The 21,576-nt window shown below is 38.3% G+C and overlaps 1 long non-coding RNA gene across 3 annotated transcripts in view; it reads right to left on the bottom strand.

Moving 5' to 3' along the window:
• LOC141514519 (uncharacterized) overlaps positions 1–21,576 on the bottom strand; it is a 48,812-nt gene that overhangs the window by 12,459 nt on the left and 14,777 nt on the right. The gene's annotated exons all lie outside the window — the stretch shown is intronic.

Genomic DNA, 21,576 nt, shown 5'->3' with positions numbered 1-21,576 from the left:
CCACATACAGAGGTCCTCAAGTGCTGATTGGAAGTCTGTTAATTAGCCTCATTAGCACAGTTAAGTGCGTCTCCTCTGGGGGAGTCATTACCTTGTTAACTGTCTGGAGTGGGGCAGAGAGGAAGCAGGACAAGCACATAGGAGCTGGATGAATTGTGTGTTTCTGCCCATCTTTTGTTTTCTCTCTTAAATACACTTCTGTAGCAGGCTGGACAAGGGGTGGCACTTGAGGAGTGATCTAGCACCTCGACCAGGTATTCTCCAAAGGGAAAAACATACTGGTCCTTTCAGTCCCAAGGGATGTGACCTCTGAGTTCAACATGTCGTTTCCTGTCACACCATTATCAGTGGGCAAGGTCAAATAATTGGGAACTGGAAGCTGGGTGAAGGAGGAATGGAGAGAGGATACAAACAACTGGAGGCAGTTTACATCTCAGGAACAAACAGAATTCCACAATTAGCAAGATTTTAATAACATTAAAGCTTATTCATAATTCTCTGCATCAGTAGGATAGGTTCAGAGAATTTAATAAGAAATCCTTATCCTCAAGGCATCCAGGCAAGCACACAGTTAAATTAAGCACAATTCAATGACCATCTCTTCATTTCCTCCCTCTTTTTGCCTGCCTTCCTTCTCAAGCTAAGTATGGGGCAAAGGGTCTTCCTGGTGTGCATGGTGCACATAGGAATGCTAGTGGGTGTAAGTTTGTATGCCGGTTGTACAGTGACTTATACAAGTTTTGTCTTGTTGGCTTCATTGTGAATTGAGGATGGGATTGGATGGTATTTGAAGTCATTTCCTATCTCTGTATCAGTCATGGAAAGAATGCTAGCTTTGGAGTCACCAGGACATTGCTTTGATGGGAAGTTCAAGACTTCCTGGGTGGAGCCAAGATATAGAGAGAAGTTAGGAAAGCTCCCTGAGCGTTTCCCTGTTTCCTTCTGAAACATGAATCCCCTACACAGACTCTAGAGTGACAGAACCCAGAAAAAGACAGCTTTGAAACAACTTTTCATTCAAGGTCTTTTGGAGGGACTTCAGGAAGGTCCATTTCCCTGGGAAAAATGAGCACAGTCCAGGCAGGGAAGAAGAGAGCCAGCAGGAAGCTTTTGGCCACAGAGCAGATCAGTAACCACAACCCCCAGACCCTGGTTCAGCAGGCCAGTGCTACAGCCAGCCAGCAGTTACGAAGGTATACTAGGAGCCCAGGAACACCAGTGCAACAAGAGAGACTGGGTCAGGCTCTCCTAACACAGACAGCAAACCACCAGCACTTGAGGCACCAGTAGGGAAAGCCAGATCCCAGCACAAAAAGTTTATGCCCTCTGTGTTCCAGGAGCAGAGCTCAACTTTTAAAATGAGCAAAAAAACCCCAAAAAGAACCCTAATCATAGAAAGCTACTTTGGTGACAAGATCAAAACACTATCTCAGAATCAAAGGAGATTATGAATTGGTCTCAAATCTCAAAAAATCCTCTTGGAACAGCTCAAAAAGGATTTTAAAAACTAAATAAGAAAGATAGAAGAAAAATTGGGGGAGAAGGATTAGAGTAAGGTAGAGAATATGAAAAAATTGGAAAAGGAAGCACAAAAATTGACTGAAGAAAAATGATACCTTAAAAAATAGAATTAGGGGTGCAGCTAGGTGGTACAGTGGATAGAACACCAGCCAAGGAGTCAGGAGTACTTGAGTTCAAGTCCCATCTCAGACACTTAATAATTACCTAGCCATGTGGCCTTGGGCAAGCCACTTAACCCCATTTGCCTTGCAAAAACCTAAAAAAAAAATTACACAAGGGGTGGCTAGGTGGCATAGTCCATAAAGCACCAGCCCTGGAGTCAGTAGTACCTGGGTTCAAATATGGTTTCAGACAATAATTACCTATTTGTGTGACCTTGGGCAAGCCACTTAACCCCAATTGCCTTGCAAAAACCTAAAAAAGAAAAATAGAATTGTTCAAATGGAAAAGAAACAAAAGCTGACTGAAGAAAAAAAATTTTTCTTAAGTGAAACAAATGACATTATAAAAGATCAAGAATTCGGGGCAGCTAGGTGGCGCAGTGGATAGAACACCAGCCTTGGAGTCAGGAGTACCTGAGTTCTAAACCGGCCTCGGACACTTAATGATTACCTAGCTGTGTGGCCTTGGGCAAGCCACTTAACGCCACTGCCTTGCAAAAAACAAAACAAAACAAAAAAAACCCCATCAAGAATTCATCAAACAAAATCAAAAGACTGGAAAAATAGAAGAAAATGTAAGGTACCTCCTAGGAAAAATGACCAAACTAGAAAAATAGATTCAGGATAGATAAATTATGGATTTTTTTTTTTGGTTTTTTGCAAAGCAATGGGGTTAAGTAATTGCCCAAGATCAAAGAGTTAGGTAATTATTAAGCGTCTGAGGCAAAATCTGAACTCAGGTCCTCCTGACTCCAGGGCCATGTTCTATTCACTGCATCACCTAGCTGTCCCTATAATGTAGTTTCCCTGTTATCTCTATTAATTAAATCAATTTTAAACTTTTATAGTTGAAGCACAGGAGAAAGCTGAATTCGAAGATAAAATATGGTGTAAAAATGGAGTCAATAGAAAAAAAGGAAAATGTAATGGGAGAAAGAAAAAGGAGAGGAGGAATAGGCCAAGATATTTCATATAATAAGATTTTTTTATTACAATGAGCTATTGCAATGATATGGAGGGGGGGGCAAGGGGGAATGAGGGAACCTTTGCTCTCATCAGAGGTGGCTAGGAGAGGAAACAGCATATGTACTCATTGGGGTATAGGCATCTGAAGTAAGAAGGAGTGGGGCGCAGGGGGGAAGGGGTGGGGATGTGAATAAAGGAGGAGAGGATGGACCATGGGGGAAGAGTGGTCAGATATAACACATTTTCTTTTTTACTTCTTGCAAGGGGCTGGGATTGGAAGGCCTGTCCAGGACCATAGGGCCAGGTGGATTCTGGGCCTAAGGGGTGGTATGGGAGCTCAGGGCTTCTTGGCCCCAGAACCAAGGATCTGTCTGCTGCACCACTCAGGGACCCTACAGCAGAGTCAGAGTGAAAGGAGAGAGAAAATATAGTACATGGTAGTGGAGAAATAAGAAAGGAGGGAGTTACGATCAGCAATGGCAACATTGGAAAAATATGGAAGTAACTTTTGTGATGGACTTACCATAAAGAATGCGATCTACCCGTGACAGAATTGTTGGTGTTGGAACAAAGACTGAAGCACATTTATTATTATTATTATTTGGGTGAGGGTGCAGGGCAAATGGGGCTGGGTGGCCTGCCTGGGGCCACATAGCAGGGTGATCTTTGGGTGTCTGAGGCTGGACTTGGACCCGGGTGCTCCTGGCTCAAGGGCCAATGCTCTTTCTGCCACCCAGCCACCCCTACTATTATTACTATTTTATTTTATTTTGGGTCTTTTTTTTCCCTTCTTTTTGGTTTTTGCAGGGCAGTGGGGATCGGGTGGCTTGCGTGTCACATGGCTGAGTGATTGTTGGGTCTACGGGGCTGGATGTGGGCTCAGGTGCTTGTGGCTCCAGGGCTGGTGCTTCATCCATTGCGCCACCTGGCCATACCTACAATTATTACTATTATTTTTTTTAATTTTAATTTTTTTTCTCTCCCTTTTACTTTATCACTCAAGCAAGTCTATATTGATGGGGGGGTATTTTGTTTACTCTTAAACAAAAATATTTTATTAATGTAAAAAAACATTTGTACAAAATGAGAATAAAAAATAAAATTAAATAAAAAATTAAATCAATTTTAGCTTTAACTTTGTTTGAGATCATGATTGGTATCCCTGGTTTTTTTTTTTTGTATCAGTGTATCAGCTGAAGTGTAATAAATTCTATTCTACTCTGTCATCTAATTTATGAATTATTGGCCTACCTGAAATCCATGACCAAAAAAAGAGCTTGGAAAATATCTTTCATGAAATTATCAAGGAAAACTGCCCTAATATTCTAGAACAAGATGGTAAAATAATTCTTGAAAGAATCCATTTATCACCTGCTGAAAGAGGTCCCTATATAAAAACACCAAGGAATATACTGTAGCCAAATTTCAGATTTATCAGCTAAAGGAGAAAATACTGCAGTCAAAAATAATGCAAATATACCAAGTTGCCATAGTCAAGATTACAAAGTAACTTCAACATTATAGGACTGGAGGGTCTGGAATACAATATTCTGGAGGGCAAAGGAGCTTGGATTACCAATCAAGAATCAACTACCCTGCAAAATTCAGCATACTTTTTCAGGGGGGAAGATGGACATTCAATGAAATAGTGGACTTTCAAACTTTCCTGATTAAAAGACCAGAACTGAACAGAAAATTCAATATTCAAACACAAGACTCAAGAGTTGTATAAAAAAGTAAAAAGAAAGAAAAAAAGTTAATAAGACTAAACTGTAATTTACATCTATATTTGAGATAATATATATAACACATGAGAACTGTATTTCTGTTAGAACAGTTAGAAGCATTCTTAGACAAGGAGTTAGATATAAGTTGACTATGATGTAATGATAAAAATAATTAAGATGTGGGGAAAAAAGGATTATACTGGGAGAAGAAGGGGAGGAAGAGGAGGGTAAATCACATGAAGAGGCACAAAGGACCTATTATAGTAGAGGGGGAAAAAGGGAGGGTGTGAGCATTGATTGAATCTTACTCTCAACAGATTTGGAGGAAATAATGAACTCTAATTGGATATTATCTTACACTATGGGGAAGTAGGAGAGAAAAGGTAAAAGAAAGGGGAAGATGAGACTGATAGAAGGGTGGGCAGATTGAGGGAGGTGGTGGTCAAAAGCAAAATACTGGTTAGGAGGGAAAGAGAAAAAAGTATAAACGGGAGAAAATAAGATGGAGGGAAATACAAATTTAGTAATCATAACTGTGAAAGTAAATTGGATGAACTCTCCTATAAAATGGAAGTGGATAACAGAGTGGATTAAAAACCGAATCCTATAATTTTACAAGAAACACATTTAAAGCAGAGAGTAAAAGTAAAAGATTGGAGCAGAATATATTATGTTCCAGCTGATACAGAAAAAGCTTGGTTAGCAAACCTGATCTCATAAAAAGCAAAAGCAAAAATAGATAACTAAAAGAGATGAGCAAGAAAACCACATCTTGCTAAAAGGCATAATATAAATGAAGTAATATCAAAACTAAATATTTATGTGCTAAATTCTTTTTTTTTAATTTTTTTTTTAGGTTTTTTGCAAGGCAAATGGGGTTAAGTGGCTTGCCTAAGGCCACACAGCTAGGTAATTTTTTCAAATTTTTTAAAAAAATTTTTTACCTATTTATTTTTCCAACTACATGGTAGTTTTAACCAATCTTTTTTTCCCCCACCAATCTTTTATTTTTTTTTGCAAGGTTTTGAGTTTCATTATTTTCCTCCCTCCCTCCCTTCCCTCCCCTTCCTCCTGAGAGAAAACAATCTGATATAGGCTCTACATTTAGAGCCATGTTAAATGTTGAGCTGCTTGTGAAAGAAGAATCAGATCCAGATTCTTCCTTTGAAAGAAAGGAAACATGAGTGAGAAAAAATTATATAATATATAAGGCAGTTTTTAAAAATTGAAGATATTAAGTTTTGGTCTTCATTTAAACTCCACAGTTCCTTCTCTGGATATGGATATGGAAAAATTTTCCATTACTAGTCCCTTAAAACTGTCTTTGATTATGGTACAGGTGAAATAAACAAGTCCATGGTTTATCCATATCACTATTATTGATTGTTATTAGTATGTATAATGTTCTTCTGCTTCTGCTCATTTCACTCTGCATCAATTCATAGCATCCACATTCTTAAAGGCAACAGAGAGAGATTAACTAGACCACACTGTCAAAAAATTGTAAATTTATTGTGCTGACAGGTTAGCTATATTGTGTTGCCATAAAGCTATCACAAAAATCACCACACTGCTGTTCTGAACACCCTGGTGCCTCGATGATATGGGAGGGACATCCTAAGGCCAAGAACTCCCATAGCATCCAGGTCAACACAAGAAATTCTGTGTCCTACTAGGATCAGGCCATGGGGTGATGACAGTTCTGGTAAAGGTTGTGAGAAGGATGTCTCTGCATAACATTTCCCTCACTATAATCAACACAATGTGCAAGTCATGCCATCAATTATTTGATATCCTAGGCTTCTTTAATTACAAATGAAGACAATCAATCAAGAGGAGAAGTTAAGTGAGTTACAGGAAGAAACAAAGAGTAAAACTATACCAGTATGGAGCCTCAATCTCTTTCTCTCTGAGTTTGATAAATCTAATCACAAAATAAACAAGAAAGAAGTGAAAGAGGTGAAAAGAATCTTTAAAAAATTATATATGATAGGGGTGGCTAGGTGGCACAGTGGATAGAGCACCAGCCCTGGAGTCAGGAGTGCCTGAGTTCAAATCCGGTCTCAGACACTTAATAATTACCTAGCTGTGTGGCCTGGGGCAAGCCACTTAACCCCATTGCCTTGCAAAAACTAAAAAAAAAAATTATATATGATACACCTCTGGAGAAAACTTAAAAGAAATAATATGAACTGTACTTTTTCTCAGTAGTACAAGGAACCTCTTCAAAAACTGACCATTAAAAACCAGAAATATCAAATGTATCTTTCTCATATCATGATGCAATAAAAACTACATCTAATAAAGCATCATGGAAAGTAAGACTAAAAATTAATTGGAAACTAAATAACAATCTTAAAGAATGAGTGGGTCAAACAAATCATAGAAACAATAATTTTATACAAAAGAATGAGAATAATGAGGTAACACAACAAAACTTATGGGATGCAACCAAAACAGTTTTTAGGGGAAATTTTATATCTCTAAATGCTTATATGAATAAATTGAATAAAGAAGAGATCAATGAATTGGGCATGCAATGAGAAAAGCTAGGAAAAATAATAAATTAAAAACCTCCAATTAAATATTGAATTAGAAATCCTGAAAATCAAAGACAAGATTAAAAATGGTGGAAGTGAGCAGCTCTGATTCTGAAAAACTTGATTCAGGAGAAAGTTCTGAATCTGAGGATGAAAGCAGCATAGCTGGAGAGGTCACCATGGAGAATATGAAGCTTCCTCAACCGAGAGGAAGAAAAGGCAAGATAGAAGTTTTGGACAACTGAACAACCACTAGGTGAATCTTCCCATATTTGACCATGTGTGTGCCTGCTCATGGGCCCGGCCCCACATTTTGGGAAAACCCACTGCCCTCCACTTCAGGCATCATCTGTGTGACTGACTAGTTTGCATTTCATGGGACCTCAGCCCTACTTCTGTATATGTTGTACATAGTCCATCAACTTTTCTAGCCCCTCATCTAGGGCCTGGCATGGAATCAAATGGCCCTAAATAAATGCTCTTAAAAAATCAAAAAAAAAAAAAAAAAAAGAAGACAAAATAGACCTTGAAAGGATACACAAAACACTTCTAGAAAGAGACCCTGGAATAAAAACTCCAAAGACTCTTATACCCAAATTCCAGAATCCTCAAATAAAGGAGAAAATACTGCAAGCAGACAAAAAGAAGCAATTTAAATACAAAGCAAGCACAATCAAAATTGGACAGGATATATGTATGGTTGGTTCTTATCCTTTGTTATTGAAGAAGAACAAAATGACATCACTAGGTTTGAGAGAAATTACTGTATGTCTGACTGTGGCTGATCAGACCAATACCAACTCAGAATGCTCTGACCTGTGGTAGCACAGGTCAGGCACAAATAGTCCAGGCAAATATCTCGTTTCCTTTGAGGTACTTTAATTCTGTCTTGCTCACAGAGCTCAAAACATTCTCTGATGAGGCTACCTTTTACTGGGTTGTCCTGTGCCATTGTTTCCCAGCCTTACAATCAAGACTAAAGTACTTAAGAGAGACCTTCAGGTATACCTGAATTTAGAATTCTCAGAGGCTCTATACATAATTAAGTCAGAAGTAACTTTACTAGATACTTAGAGGTTTATACTACAATAGTACAACAGCAGGTGGGATGTACTTAGAAGAGTTAGATATTAAAAAACGGTTGAGGTGCTAAAGGGTCATTGGGAGAGAGTGTCCCTGATACTTTGGCTGGGGAGGGTTGTAGGTATATGGTTGGAAGACTATAAAGACAGAGGGAGAGATTATACTTAGAGAGACTGGATATGAAAACATCATGAAAAGACATGCTTTGCTTGAAGCTTTGGCTATATTTTGAGGAAGTATGCTTGGTTGAGGGGTACAAATGTTCATGAAATGATTTGGCTTTGCATGATGCTTTGGCTCATGAGGATAGCGTATCTATGGAGGGTAGTTGAAAAGGGGGTGAGGTATAAAGTGATTATAATTTGATATGATTCATAACTCTATAGAAGTGCATTTCTAATGAGACAGAAGAGGGAAGGTACTTTAGTGAATATGAAGCAAAGTTGCTTATCAATCAAGCAATCAAGCTTTGATTATACTTCTATCAGGTCAGATAAAAGGAGTATATTTTGTTTTGGTTTTTTATGAGGCAATGGGGTTAAGTGACTTGCCCAAGGTCATACAGATAGGTAATGATTATTAAGTGTCTGAGACCAAATTTGAACTCAGGTCCTCCTAACTCCAGGGCTGGTGCTCTAGCCACTGCACCACCTAGCTGCCCCGAAAGAACATATTTTGACAAGAGGGATGTAAATACAAGACTGGGTTAAAACAATAAAAACATAAAAAGAAAGACTATACAAGGAGACCTAGAGTCAGGAGGGCTTGAGTTCAAATTTGTCCTCAGGCACTTAATAATTACCTAGCTGTGTGACCTTGGGTAAGTCACTTAACCACATTGCCTTGAAAAAAACAAAAAGAAACCCAAATAAAGTTCTTTCTACCCCTAAAAGAACAAATCTCTTCTTCAAGAACAAATCATCTCCTCCCAAAGATATAACAGTAAGCTACCTTTTGCAAAACTTTAGTTATACACAATGAGAAATTCTAACAAGACTACCTTGTAAACTATAACTATGCAATGAAATAGAGATTATAGTGCTGAAGAAGCATACAGTGAGGAAACAATCTTTCCTGCACTAAAGAAAGTCAAGATAATATATAGAGAAGGTGAAGTGAGCTCTTCAGGATAACGTTTTTCCTACTCTAATGCCAAACAGAACAAATTAAAACAGCTTTAAAAACATAAGTTACTTAAAGATGAAAGATTACTAAGATTACTATACACTGCTCCAGTTTCTTTAATTTTTTTTTTAATAACTCACCCCATCCTTGGAAAAAAACAAAATATCTCAACATTTTAACAATGATGTAGTACACATATGACTTTGGGAAACTTCATCTTCTTAAAAGGCATCATAGGCAATGAAGCTATATCATTATTAAATATATATGCACCTAATGGTATAATGTCCAAATTCTTAGAGGAGAAACTGAGTGAATTACAAGGAGACATAGACAGTAAAAGTATAATAATGGGGGACTTCAACCTCCCTCTCTCAGAATTAGATAAATCTAAGCACAAATAAACAAGAAATAAGTTAGGAAGGTGAATAAATTCTTTAAAACCTTAGATATGATTCTCTGCAGTACATAGTACCTATACCAAAATTGACAATGTACTAGGGCATAAAAACCTTACAATCAAATGCAGAAAGGCAGAAATAAAAAAAAAAGAAGAAAACCAAATTGCCAGTATCAAAAGTGAAAAGGTGAATTCACCACCAATGAATAATTTGGAAGTTATTTTGCTCTATTATATGCCAATAAATTTGACAATCTAAGTGAAAAGGATGAATATTTTATAAAAATATAAATTGCCCAGATAAGCAGAAGAGGAAATAAGATACTTTAACAACACCATTTCAGAAAAAGAAATTGAATAAGCCATCAATGAACTCCCTAAGAAAAAAATCTCCAAGGGCCAGATGGATCTGTATGGGATAAAAATCCACTTAAAAAAATTATAGAGACTCCTCTGAACAAAAAAGAAAGTTTGTTCACAAAGGAAATGAAGATCAAGGAATTGTCCTGAATTGACAGCCAAGCAAGATTACATGCCTAATGCAATCCCTCCTCCTTCCTATCATCCCTCTCTGTTGACTCACTAGTTAGTCTTCAGTTACATTGTGAAAATCTACCCCAACAACAAAGAAAAGAATGAAAGGTTTTTATAAAATATTACCTCACTATCCAGATGGTAAAAATAACCTTCAGGATTATAACTATCTTATTGAAGCAACAGTCTACTTATCATCAAACAAGAGGAGTCTTATGAGCTTTGTTGGAATGCAAGGTTTTTCTCATGGGAACAGTCTACTGTTCTCCCAGTTAAGATAGCTTTATCCTCAAATAAGTGACTAACTAAAAATGCAAAGTCTCTCTGGAAATAGTCCACTATTTCCCCCCTAACAAAATCAGGAGGGCGCCGGGCCTGGAATACAAGGTCTCTCTCCCTCTTTCTTCTAAGAATAGTCTAAGAGTAATAGTCTGTCATTGTTTTAATGATTTTTAATCCTGAGAGGTCTTCACTAGGAATATTAACTTTTTTTAATTTTTTATTAAATTTATTTTTTATTCTCATTTTGTACAAATTTTTTTTTACATTAATAAAATATTCTTGTTTACAAGGAAACAAAATACCTCTCCCCCCCATGAATATAGATAGACTTGCTTGGGCAAAAAAAGTAAAGGTGGAGAGAAAAAAAATTAAAATTAAAAAATAATAGTAATAATTGTAGGTATGGCCAGGTGGCGCAATGGATGAAGCACCAGCCCTGGAGCCACGAGCACCCGAGCCCATATCCAGCCTTGTAAACCTAACAATCACCCAGCCGTGTGACATGCAAGCCATCTGATCCCCACTGCCCTGCAAAAACCAAAAAGAAGGAAAAAAAAAGACCCAGAATAAAATAAAATAAAATAGTAATAATAGTAGGGGTGACTGGGTGGCAGACAGAGCATTGGCCCTTGAGCCAGGAGCACCTGGGTCCAAATCTGGCCCCAGACACCCAAAGATCACCCTGCTGTGTGGCCCCAGGCAGGCCACCCAGCCCCACTTGCCCTGCACCCTCCCCCAAATAATAATAACAAAAAATGTGCTTCAGTCTTTGGTCCAACACCAACAATTCTGTCACGGATGGATCACATTCTTTATGATAAGTCCATCACAAAAGTTACTTCCATATTTTTCCAACCTTGCCATTGCTGATCGCAACTCCCTCCTTTCTTATTTCTCCACTACCATGTGCTATATTTTCTCTCTCCTTTCACTCTGACTCTGCTGTAGGTCGCTGAGTGGCGCAGCAGACAGATCCCTGGTCCTGGGGCCAAGACGCCCTGAGCCCCCATACAACCCCTTAGACCCAGAATCCACCTGGCCCTATGGTTCTGGGCAGGCCTTCCAATCCCAGCCCCTTGCAAGAAGTAAAAAAGAAAATGTGTTATATTTGACCACTCTCCCCCCATGGTCCATCCTTTCCTCCATCACTCACATCCCCCCCTTCCCCCTGTCCTCCCCCTTCTTATTCCAGATGTCTATATCCCATTGAGTATATTTGCTGTTTCCTCTCCTAGCCATCTCTGATGAGAGCAAAGGTTCCTTTATTCCCCCTTGCCTCCCCCCTTCCATATCATTGCAATAGCTCATTGTAATAAAAAAAAATCTTATTATGTGAAATATCTTGCACTATTCCCCCTCTCCTTTTTTTTCTCCCATTCCATTTCCCTTTTTTGCTATTGACTCCATTTTTACACCATATTTTATCTTCGAATTCAGCTTTCTCCTGTGCTTCAACTATAAAAGCTCCCTCTACCTGCTCTATTAACTGAGAAGGTTCATATGAGTATTATCAGTGTCATTTTTCTATGCAGGAATACATGCAGTTCATCCTCATTAAGTCCCTCATATTTCCCCCCTCTCCTCCAATCTCCATGCTTCACCTGAGTCCTGTATCTGAAGAGCAAACCTTCTGTTCAGCTCTGGCCACTCCAAAAGGAACATTTGAAATTCCCCTGGTTCATTGAAAGTCCATCTTTTTCCCTGGAAGAGGACATTCAGCCTTGCTGGGCAGTTCATTCTTGGCTGCATTCTAAGCTCTTTTGCCTTCCGGTATATTGTATTCCAAGCTCTACGAGCTTCCAATGTAGTTGCTGCTAAGTCCTATGTGATTCTGACTGCAGCTCCATGATATTTGAACTGTGTCCTTCTGGCTGCTTGTAATATTTTCTCTTTGACTTGGGAGTTCTGGAACTTGGCTATAATATTCCTAGGGGTTGGTTTTTTGGGATCTCTTTCTCAGGGGGATCGGTGGATTCTCTCCATTTCTATTTTGCCCTCTGCTTCTAGAATATCAGGGCAATTTTCCTGTAGTAATTCTTTGAAAATGATGTCAAGGCTCTTTTCCTGATCATGACTTTCAGGTATTCCTATTGGAAAATTATTATTTTTAAGTTACCTTTCCTAAGTCTGTTTTCCATATCAGTTGTTTTTTCAATGAGATTATTTCACATTTTCTTCTAATTTTTCATTTTTTTGGCTTTGAAGTATTGATTCCTGATTTCTGGTAAATTCATCAATCTCCCTGAATTCTATTCTTTTTCTGAAGGATTTGTTCTCCTCAGAGTTTTTTCTTATCTCTTTTTCCATCTGGCCAATTTTGCTTTTTAAAGCATTCTTCTCCTCAATAACTTTTTGAACTGTTTTATACATTTGACCTAAGCTGATTTTTAGCATGCTATTTTCTTCAGCATTTTTTTGGATTTCCTTGACTAAGCTGCTGACTTCATTTTCATGTTTTTCCTGCACCTCTCTCCTTTCTTTTCCCAGTTTTTCTTCCAATTCCCTCGTTTGATTTTCAAAGTCTTTTTTGAGCTCTGTCATAGCCTGAACCCAATTTCTGTTTTTCTTGGAGTCTTTAGATGCAGGAGCTTGTGCTTCCTCATTTTCAGACTGAGTATTTTGATCCTTTTTGGGCTCATGTGCAAAATATTTCTCAATAGTATTCCTCTTATTTCTCTGCTTGCTCATTTTCCCAGCCTGGGCCTGGTTTTGGGGTGCTTCCTGAGCTTTTGGGACACTCCCACAAGGGTCTCAGTGTGTGAGGCTCTGTCCTCCCTCCTGGTCTGTGAATGACCATAAGCACCCTTCTCTGCCATGGGGCTGAGGTGGGGGGGGCCCTGCTGTTCTATTTGGGGGGCCTAGACTGCGATCACGATCTGAATGTGGTCAGAGCCCCAGAGTCCTGTTCCAGAGGCAGAGGACAGAGCTAGGCAATCTCTCTTCACTCCCCTCCCTCAGCTCAATGGGCTCATTCCCTGGGGGCTCCTGCTTACCAACTCCACCTGCTTCTGTTTCCAGGTCTGGGCTGTGGAAAGACCAAGCTGCTTGCTGTGTGCCCTGAGGGCTGGGCTCCACATGCTAGCTCTGGCAGAGGTCCCCCGCTGTTCCCCCACTTTATGCCCAGTGCTCCCCAGGGTGCAGCTCAGGAGACTCCCCCGCTGCTGTGAGCCGGGGCTCCCAGTGCCCTGGGGCTGCCTCCAGGAGGCTGAAGTTCTTTCGCTCTGATGGGCCACCCCTCTGGCGGGCCGCCCCTCCGACCCTGGGGAGCAGAGCCTTTCTGCTCTTTTCCAGGTTACCTTGAGTAGGAGAACTGCCTCACTGGGTCCCTTTGTGGGTTCTGCCTCTCGAAAGTTTCGTTAGAGTCCTTAGCTTATGAGTTTTATCAGAGAGCTCCTAAGACTGGATCCCTTGTCGCCATCTTGGCTCCACCCTATTAACTCTTTTTAAAAAAAAATTTTTACTTATATTTATTTTATTTTTTTACAAATGATGATTTTTATACATTATTAAAATATTCTTGTTTAAAAGTAAACATATTGCCCCCTCCCCCCAAAAAAATATAGACCCTACTGAGCAATAAAGTAAAGAGGAAAAAATTAAAATCAAAGTTAAAATAATAATAATAATAGGGGAAGCTAAGTGGCACATTAGACGAAGCACCAGCCCTGGAGTCAGGAGCACCCAAGTCCAAATCTGGCCCCAGAAAACCAGCAATCACCCAGTTGTGTGACCCTGGGCAAGTCACCCCAAGCCCACTGCCCTGCAAAAACTAAAAAAAAGTAACCAAAATAAAATAAGATGATAACAATAATAATAATAATAATAATAATAATAATAATAATTGTAGGGGCAGCCAGGTGGCACAATCACCCAGCTGTGCGACCCCAGGCAGGCCACCCAATCTCATTCACCCCGCAACACCCCCCAAAATAACAATAAGAATAAGAAATGTGCTTCAGTCTGTGTTCCAACACCACCAGCAATGTTGCGGGTGGATCACATTCTTTAGGATAAGTCCATCATTAAAGCTACTCCCATAATTTTCCACTGTTACCATTGCTGATTGCAACTCCCTCTATTCATACTTCCTCACAACCATACACTATATTTTCTCCCCCCTTTCACTCTATCCCTCTTCTTAAATGTGCTGTAGGGTAGTTGAGTGGCACAGGACCCAAGAAGCCCCGAGCCCACCTACCACCCCTAAGGCCCAGCAACCACCTGGCCCTGTAGTCCTGGACAGGTCATCCAATCCTAGCCCCTTGCAAGAAGTAAAAAAGAAAATGTGTTATATCTGACCTCCTCTCCCCTGTGGTCCACCCTCTCCTCCATCACTCACATCCCCCCCAACCCCCTTGTCCCTCTTCTCTCCTTCTTATTCTAAATATCTATACCCCATTGAGTATATATGCTGTTTCCTCTCTGAGCCACCTCTGATGACAGTAAAGGTTCCCTCATTCCCCCTTACCTCCCGCCCTTCCATATCATTGCAATAGCTCATTGTAATAAAAAAATCTTATTATATGAAATATCTTAGCCTATTCTACATCTCCTATCTCTTACTTCCATTACATTTCCCTTTTAATCACTGACTCCATTTTTAGAATATATTATATCTTCAAACTCAGCTCTCTCTTGTGCTTCATCTATAAAAAGCTCCTTCTATCTGATCTATTAAATGAGAAGTTTCCTATGAGTATTATCAGTATCATTTTTCTATGCCAGAATACATGGAGTTCATCATCATTAAGTCCCTCATATTTTACCCTTCTCCTCCACTCTCTATACTTCACCTGAGTCCTATATTTGAAGATCAAACTTTTTGTTCAGCTCTGGCCATTCCAACAGAACATTTGAAATTCCCCTGGTTCATTGAAAGTCTATCTTTTTCCCTGTAAGAGGACATTCAGTTTTGCTGGGTAGTTGATTCTTGGTTGCATTCCAAGCTCTTTTGCCTTCCAGAATATTATATTCCAAGCCCTACAAGCCTTTAATGTAGTTGCTGCTAAGTCCTGTGTGATCCTGACTGCAGCTCCATGATATTTGAATTGTGTCCTTCTGGCTGCTTATAATATTTTCTCTTTGACATGGGAGTTCTGGAACTTGGCTATAATATTCCTGATTGGGTTTTTTTTTGGATCTCTTTCCAGGTGAGATTGGTGGATTCTCTCAATTTCTATTTTTCCTTCTGCTTCTAGGATATCAGGGCAATTTTCCTGTAGGAATTCTTTTAAAATGATATCAAGGGGCGGCTAGGTGGCATAGTGGATAAAGCACTGGCCTTGGAGTCAGGAGTACCTGGGTTCAAATCCAGTCTCAGACACTTAATAATTACCTAGCTGTGTGGCCTTGGGCAAGCCCCTTAACCCCATTTGCCTTGCAAAAAAAAAAAAAAACCTAAAAAAAAATAAATAAATAAAATAAAATGATGTCAAGTCTCTTTTCCTGATCATGACATTCAATTATCCCAATAATTTTTAAATTATCTTTCCTGAATATGTTTTCCAAATCAGTTGTTTTTTCAATGAGATGATTCACATTTTCTTCTAATTTTTCATTCTTTTGGTTTTGAAGTATTGTGTTTTGACTTCTTGTAAAGTCAGCAGCTTCCTTTAGTTCCATTCTACTTCTGAAGGATGTGTTTTCCTCAGAGAGCTTTCTTATCTCCTTTTCCATCTGGCCAGTTCTGCTTTTTAAAGCATTCTTTTCCTCAATAACTTTTTGAACTGTTTTATCTTTTTGACCTAAACTGGTTTTTAACATGCTATTTTCTTCATCATTTTTTTTTGGATCTCCTTGACTAAGCTGCAGACTTCCTTTTTCATGTTTTTCCTGCATCTCTCTCATTTCTTTTCCCAATTTTTCTTCTACCTCCCTCACTTGATTTTCAAAATCTTTTTTGAGCTCTGTCATAGCCTGAGCCCAATATCTGTTTTTCTTGGAGTCTTTAGATGCAGGAGCTAGGACTTCCTCATCTTCTGACTATTTTGATCCTTCTTGGGATCATAGACAAAGTATTTCTCAATGGTGTTCCTCCTTTTTCTCTGTTTACTCATTTCCCTAGCCTGTGCCTGGTCTTGGGGTGCTTCCTGAGCTTTTCAGTATTATTGGGACACCCCCCCACAAGGATCTCATTGTGAAGCTCCGTCCTCCCTCCTGGTCTGTGAATGACCACAAGCATACCCTTCTGTCATGGGGCTGAGGTGGGGGGGCCCTTCTATGGGGGCCTAGACTGTGATCAGGATCTGAATGTGGTCAGAGCCCCAGAGTTCTGTTCCAGGGACAGAGGACAGAGCTTGGCAGTCTCTCTCCACTCCCCTACCTAGACTGAGTCCTCAAGGCTGAGTTGCCTGGAGGGTCCTGCTTACCAGATCTGCCTGCTTCTGGTTCCTGGATCTGGGCTGCTACAGACAAGCTGCTTGCTTAGAGCACTGAGGGCTGAACTTCATACTAGGTCTGGCAGAGCGCCCCCCCCACTCCCCACTGATCTTCCAAGTTGTGCCCAGTGCTCCCTGGGGTGTAGGTCAGGAAACTGCCCCACTGCTGTGAGCTGCAGCTCCTAGCGCCCTAGGGCTGCCTCCAGGAGGCTGAAGTTCCTTCACTCTGGCAGGCTGCCCCTCTTACCCCATAGTGCCGAGCCTTTCTGCTATTTTCCAAGTTACCTTGGGCTGGAGAACTGCCTTACTGGATCTCTCTGTGGGTTCTGTCCCTCGAAAATTTAGTTAGAGTCCTTATTTTATAAGTTTTAATAGAAAGCACCTAAGAGAGACTCTTTTCCTGTTACCATCTTGGCTCTGCCTAGGAACAGTAATGCTTAAGAGGGAACATCCCACTAAATCCCTCCTCTCTTTTCTAAATATATATATTTGGCATCTGAAGTCCTCTCACACTATCCTTGATACACTCTCAGGTTCTATTATCTCTCTTCCTGTCCACTTGGCACCCATCTTCTTTTGGAACCCTGACCAAACAACCCATACACACACACATAGACACAATGGAGGAAGATGAATTCATCCAGCTTCTCTTTCTTTGCCCCTGGAGACATTCAATATCTTTCTGTATCTGCAGAGTCCATTCCAATCTCCAGTTCAGATGACTTGTTGAGATCTCCTCTTCTGGTAAAGGAACTTCTTAACACAACATCTTTTCAGACGGATTCATGTTTTCATCATTAGACTATAAAATTCTAAAGCTATTAAAATTCACTTTTTGTTTTACTCACTGTCACATTGATATACATACTTTACTTTAACAAAAATACAGCTTCCATAATTGTTCGCTTCACAAGTGAATATGTTGAAAATTATCAAATTAACTTGAGCTTATAACATTTACATTAGATGACTATATTTGTACAGAGTGTCCAACAAGCAATACACAAATAGGCTTAATCTCTTGCTCTTCATTAAAATAATAACTCAAGTATCCTTAACTAAAATAAATTCTTTTTTCTTCCCAAAAGGTTTCTTAACTAAACTATAGGTGATTCTTCTACTGATATACTCAAATAACTTACATTCACTCCTCAAAGTAGAACTTGAAACTGCTACTGCACAGAAATGTATCTTGAGATTATATAACCTTCTTTATTCTTCTAACCTAAATATCGTTTTCCTAGCACAAAATAAAATAAAATCAAAGAATCTTAATTCTTCTCAAAACATATAGCTAACAGCAGAGGTTAAAACCACATGCTGGCCTCTCTAGCTATTAAATTCCACTTGACCTAAAATTTCTATATCAGATTGACTTTTAGCGATTTACTATAAAAATCTAGGACAACAAAGGAAAATTCCTTTATGGATAGAATTTTGAGCATCAGTATCCAGGCAGAGGTCATGTGGATAGTCAAAAGCCTTAAGTCAAATTTTAGATTTATCCAGTGAGACATTATTCAAATGTTACATTTGGGGAAGTCAAATCAAAAGGGTACAACCTCAGGTTGCACTGAAAAGTCACCCCTTCGGCTTTTTCTCCCAATACACCTGTCACCTGTGTAGTATCCAAACCTCCTTTGGGCTTCTAGACTTCAAAAGAGCATTGACTCAACAGTACTTCCTTTGCTGATCATACCTGATGTCAGACACAAAACAAAAGCCAATTAAAAGTCCCATGATCTAAAATAGTAATTCCATCTAATTAGATCTCCAAGTGAATCTACTTCACAAGGAAGCTAATTCTAATCTGGATTGGGGTGGGGTCACAATCAGCCCCCTTCCCTACACATATATCACCTTTATCTACTCTGATTGTCCCTGTTCTCAGAATACATTAAATAAAGTGATTTTCTAAACATTCAAAAAGAAGTCAAGTTTCCCCAGCATTTGGAGTATTCCTTGACATACCAAAAAAAAAAAAATACAATTTCTCACAAATATGTTTCATAATTCAACTAGAAGGTCTATCCTCCTGGTGGCACTAACTTCTAATCTGCAGACCCACGTCCTTTTGGCTAGCCTGCTGTATTATAATAAATAAATACCTCCTTTGGCTAGGAGATTATTCTTTTTTTTTTTTTTTTTTTTTTTTTTTTTTTAGGTTTTTGCAAGGCAAATGGGCTTAAATGGCTTGCCTAAGGCCACACAGCTAGGTAATTATTAAGTGTCTGAGACCGGATTTGAACCCAGGTACTCCTGACTCCAAGGCTGGTGCTTTATCCACTACGCCACCTAGCCGCCACCTAGCTGCCCCCTAGGAGATTATTATAAGATTTCTCATATAAGAATTAGCCAGAGATTGTGACAAAAAAAAAATCACAAATTATTATCATTTTATTTCCCATGTTGCTCAGGTGCTTTTACTTCAAAGGAAATAACCACAACTTTGAGATTATAAATATATATATAAACATATATTTACACCACATATTACCACAAAAATTCTAATACATATATATGCAAGTTCTTATGCAAACAATTCTCTATAATCTACCTGTCTAATTATTAGCCATGTTTGAAATACAAATCATTACCTTTCAGCATTCATTCAACCCATTAGAGTATCTCTAAATTGAACAAAACAGTAGTAAGTGTAACACATTAAGAACTAAATTTCACAAAACAATCTTTCCATTATTACATTTTAGGGGTTTTTTTTGCAAGGCAAATGGGGTTAAGTGGCTTGCCCAAGGCCACACAGCTAGGTAATTATTAAGTGTCTGAGGCCTGATTTGAACCCAGGTACTCCTGACTCCAAGGCCAGTGCTTTATCCACTATGCCACCTAGCCGCCCCCATTATTACATTTATACCTGGACCTATAGTTCTAGAGCAAGGTCCAACACATCATTTAAAAATTTCAGGGGACCCAGAGGGTCATGACCTTTGATAATTTCCCTCATTATCCCTACAAAGCAATCAAGCATTAATTCCAGTTTTGACCACATTACAGTAAAATAGTTTCTATTTCCAAAGGTAGATCACATGTTTGCTAACACTTCAATATTTTATTCATTGATAAGTCATCTAATTAGGTTTATATAATTTTTAATTTCCTAATCATTTTCCAAAGCCCCTCACATTTATAGAACATTATTGGAAAGGGAATCTTGCAGTTACACTATCCCTCTGAATCTCATTTAACGTGGGGGAATAAATCTACAATTTTACTTCTTTAAAATTTAAATATTAAATCCTTAACCTGCATGAAACATAAAGTTTTCATGCTGACATCTCATTCTCTTAAAGCAAAACAAAACAGGTTTTCTTAAAGTTTACTTTATAATTAATTATCTTTTACACACAAACCTCTTTTAAATTTGTGCTTTATAAGCGTATTTATCTCTTCTTCCAAATACACTTCAATTTTCAAAACAAAGAAAATAAGACTCTCCATAAATTTAGTCTTATACATATAATTTCAAAAGCCCAATGTATACTTTTTACTCATGCCAGTGTTACATTTACATATATAATTTCTTCTTCTTAAATAACAGATAATAAATAAGCTACATTGATCTTACATATAGATATTCCCTTTTATAAACATGAGGTGAAAAAAACACAAAGTTGTTCACAAATTCTCTGGGCCCAAAATACCTTGAGAGATATAACCGGTTGGCAAGGTGTTCTCTAGTTTTCTCATAACAAATCTTTACAAATGTGATAGGTTAAACCTCAATTCATTCATTGTTTGCTATTGTAATACAATTTAAAATTTTCAAAAACATTGTTTAAAACTGTTGTTATACAAAGTTTCCTAATTTTTCACTACATATTTCAATTTATGTATATTCTCTTTACTCCCTAGAATTTTGCAACACAGAAAAATTCTTAAGACCAGTTGTTGCTAAAAATCCCTTTTTTGTAATTACAACTTTCTTTATACTTCTCTTAAATTCCAAAAGTCATATTCAAAATAACCTTAAATCATTTTCTTTTTCAAAGCCTAAAAACAAGTTGCAAATTCTTTTTATCTTTGGTGCAATTCTAACTTCTCAGTGCTCTAACTTATAAGAGTTTTCTATCCTTACTGACCAACATTTCTTAATATTAGAAGATTTTTATGTTCTGGGAACTGGAGATTCCCCTCAATTTGAGATATTAAAGGAATATGCACTAATTCTTTACCTTTATTGTTTATCAATAGTCACTCACCCCAGCTTTTTTTTTTTGATGGACTATACCCCAAACATATTTTGAATCAGTGTTTCCTGATTCTCCTTGTTTAGTAATTCTAAAGCTTGATTAAGAGCACATAACTTAACAGTCTATCCTGGCAATAGTTTTGGCAGACTGCCAGCCTCCACCAAGGCCATTTAGTCACTATCTATTACAACATTTTCATTAATTTTTTTTTCCTCCTATGACTCTGGAGGAGCTTTAAAACATTAAAATAAAAAAAACCCTTTTTTTTACACAAACCTATTTTACACAAACCCACACAAACCCAGAAACCCATAAACATTAAGTTTATATAAATCTTCTGATTACTTTGTACAAAAGATAAGCACATTATAGAATCAATAATAACATAATAAAAAATTAACATTTACCTAGCAATTGCTTTCATATTAAACTTTTCATCTTATTGGATTTATCACTCAATTCACTGCCAGATATTGCAAAAGTGGCATTTTAATGCAATTAAACCTTAACCTCATTTAAAAATATATATCCATTTGAACTTTTGGCTTTTTATACTACCCCCCTTTTTTTATTGATTTTGAAATCACCTCCCAAGTTTCCCCCAAATCCCCCAAATATCAATATCAAACCTGCTCAAATTTTCTGTCTA

This window comes from Macrotis lagotis, chromosome 2 (genome assembly GCF_037893015.1).
Source record: "Macrotis lagotis isolate mMagLag1 chromosome 2, bilby.v1.9.chrom.fasta, whole genome shotgun sequence".
NCBI classification, from domain to species: Eukaryota; Metazoa; Chordata; class Mammalia; order Peramelemorphia; family Peramelidae; genus Macrotis; species Macrotis lagotis.
The sequence above is the reverse complement of the archived record's forward strand: the minus strand, read 5'-3'. Positions and strand labels throughout refer to the sequence as shown.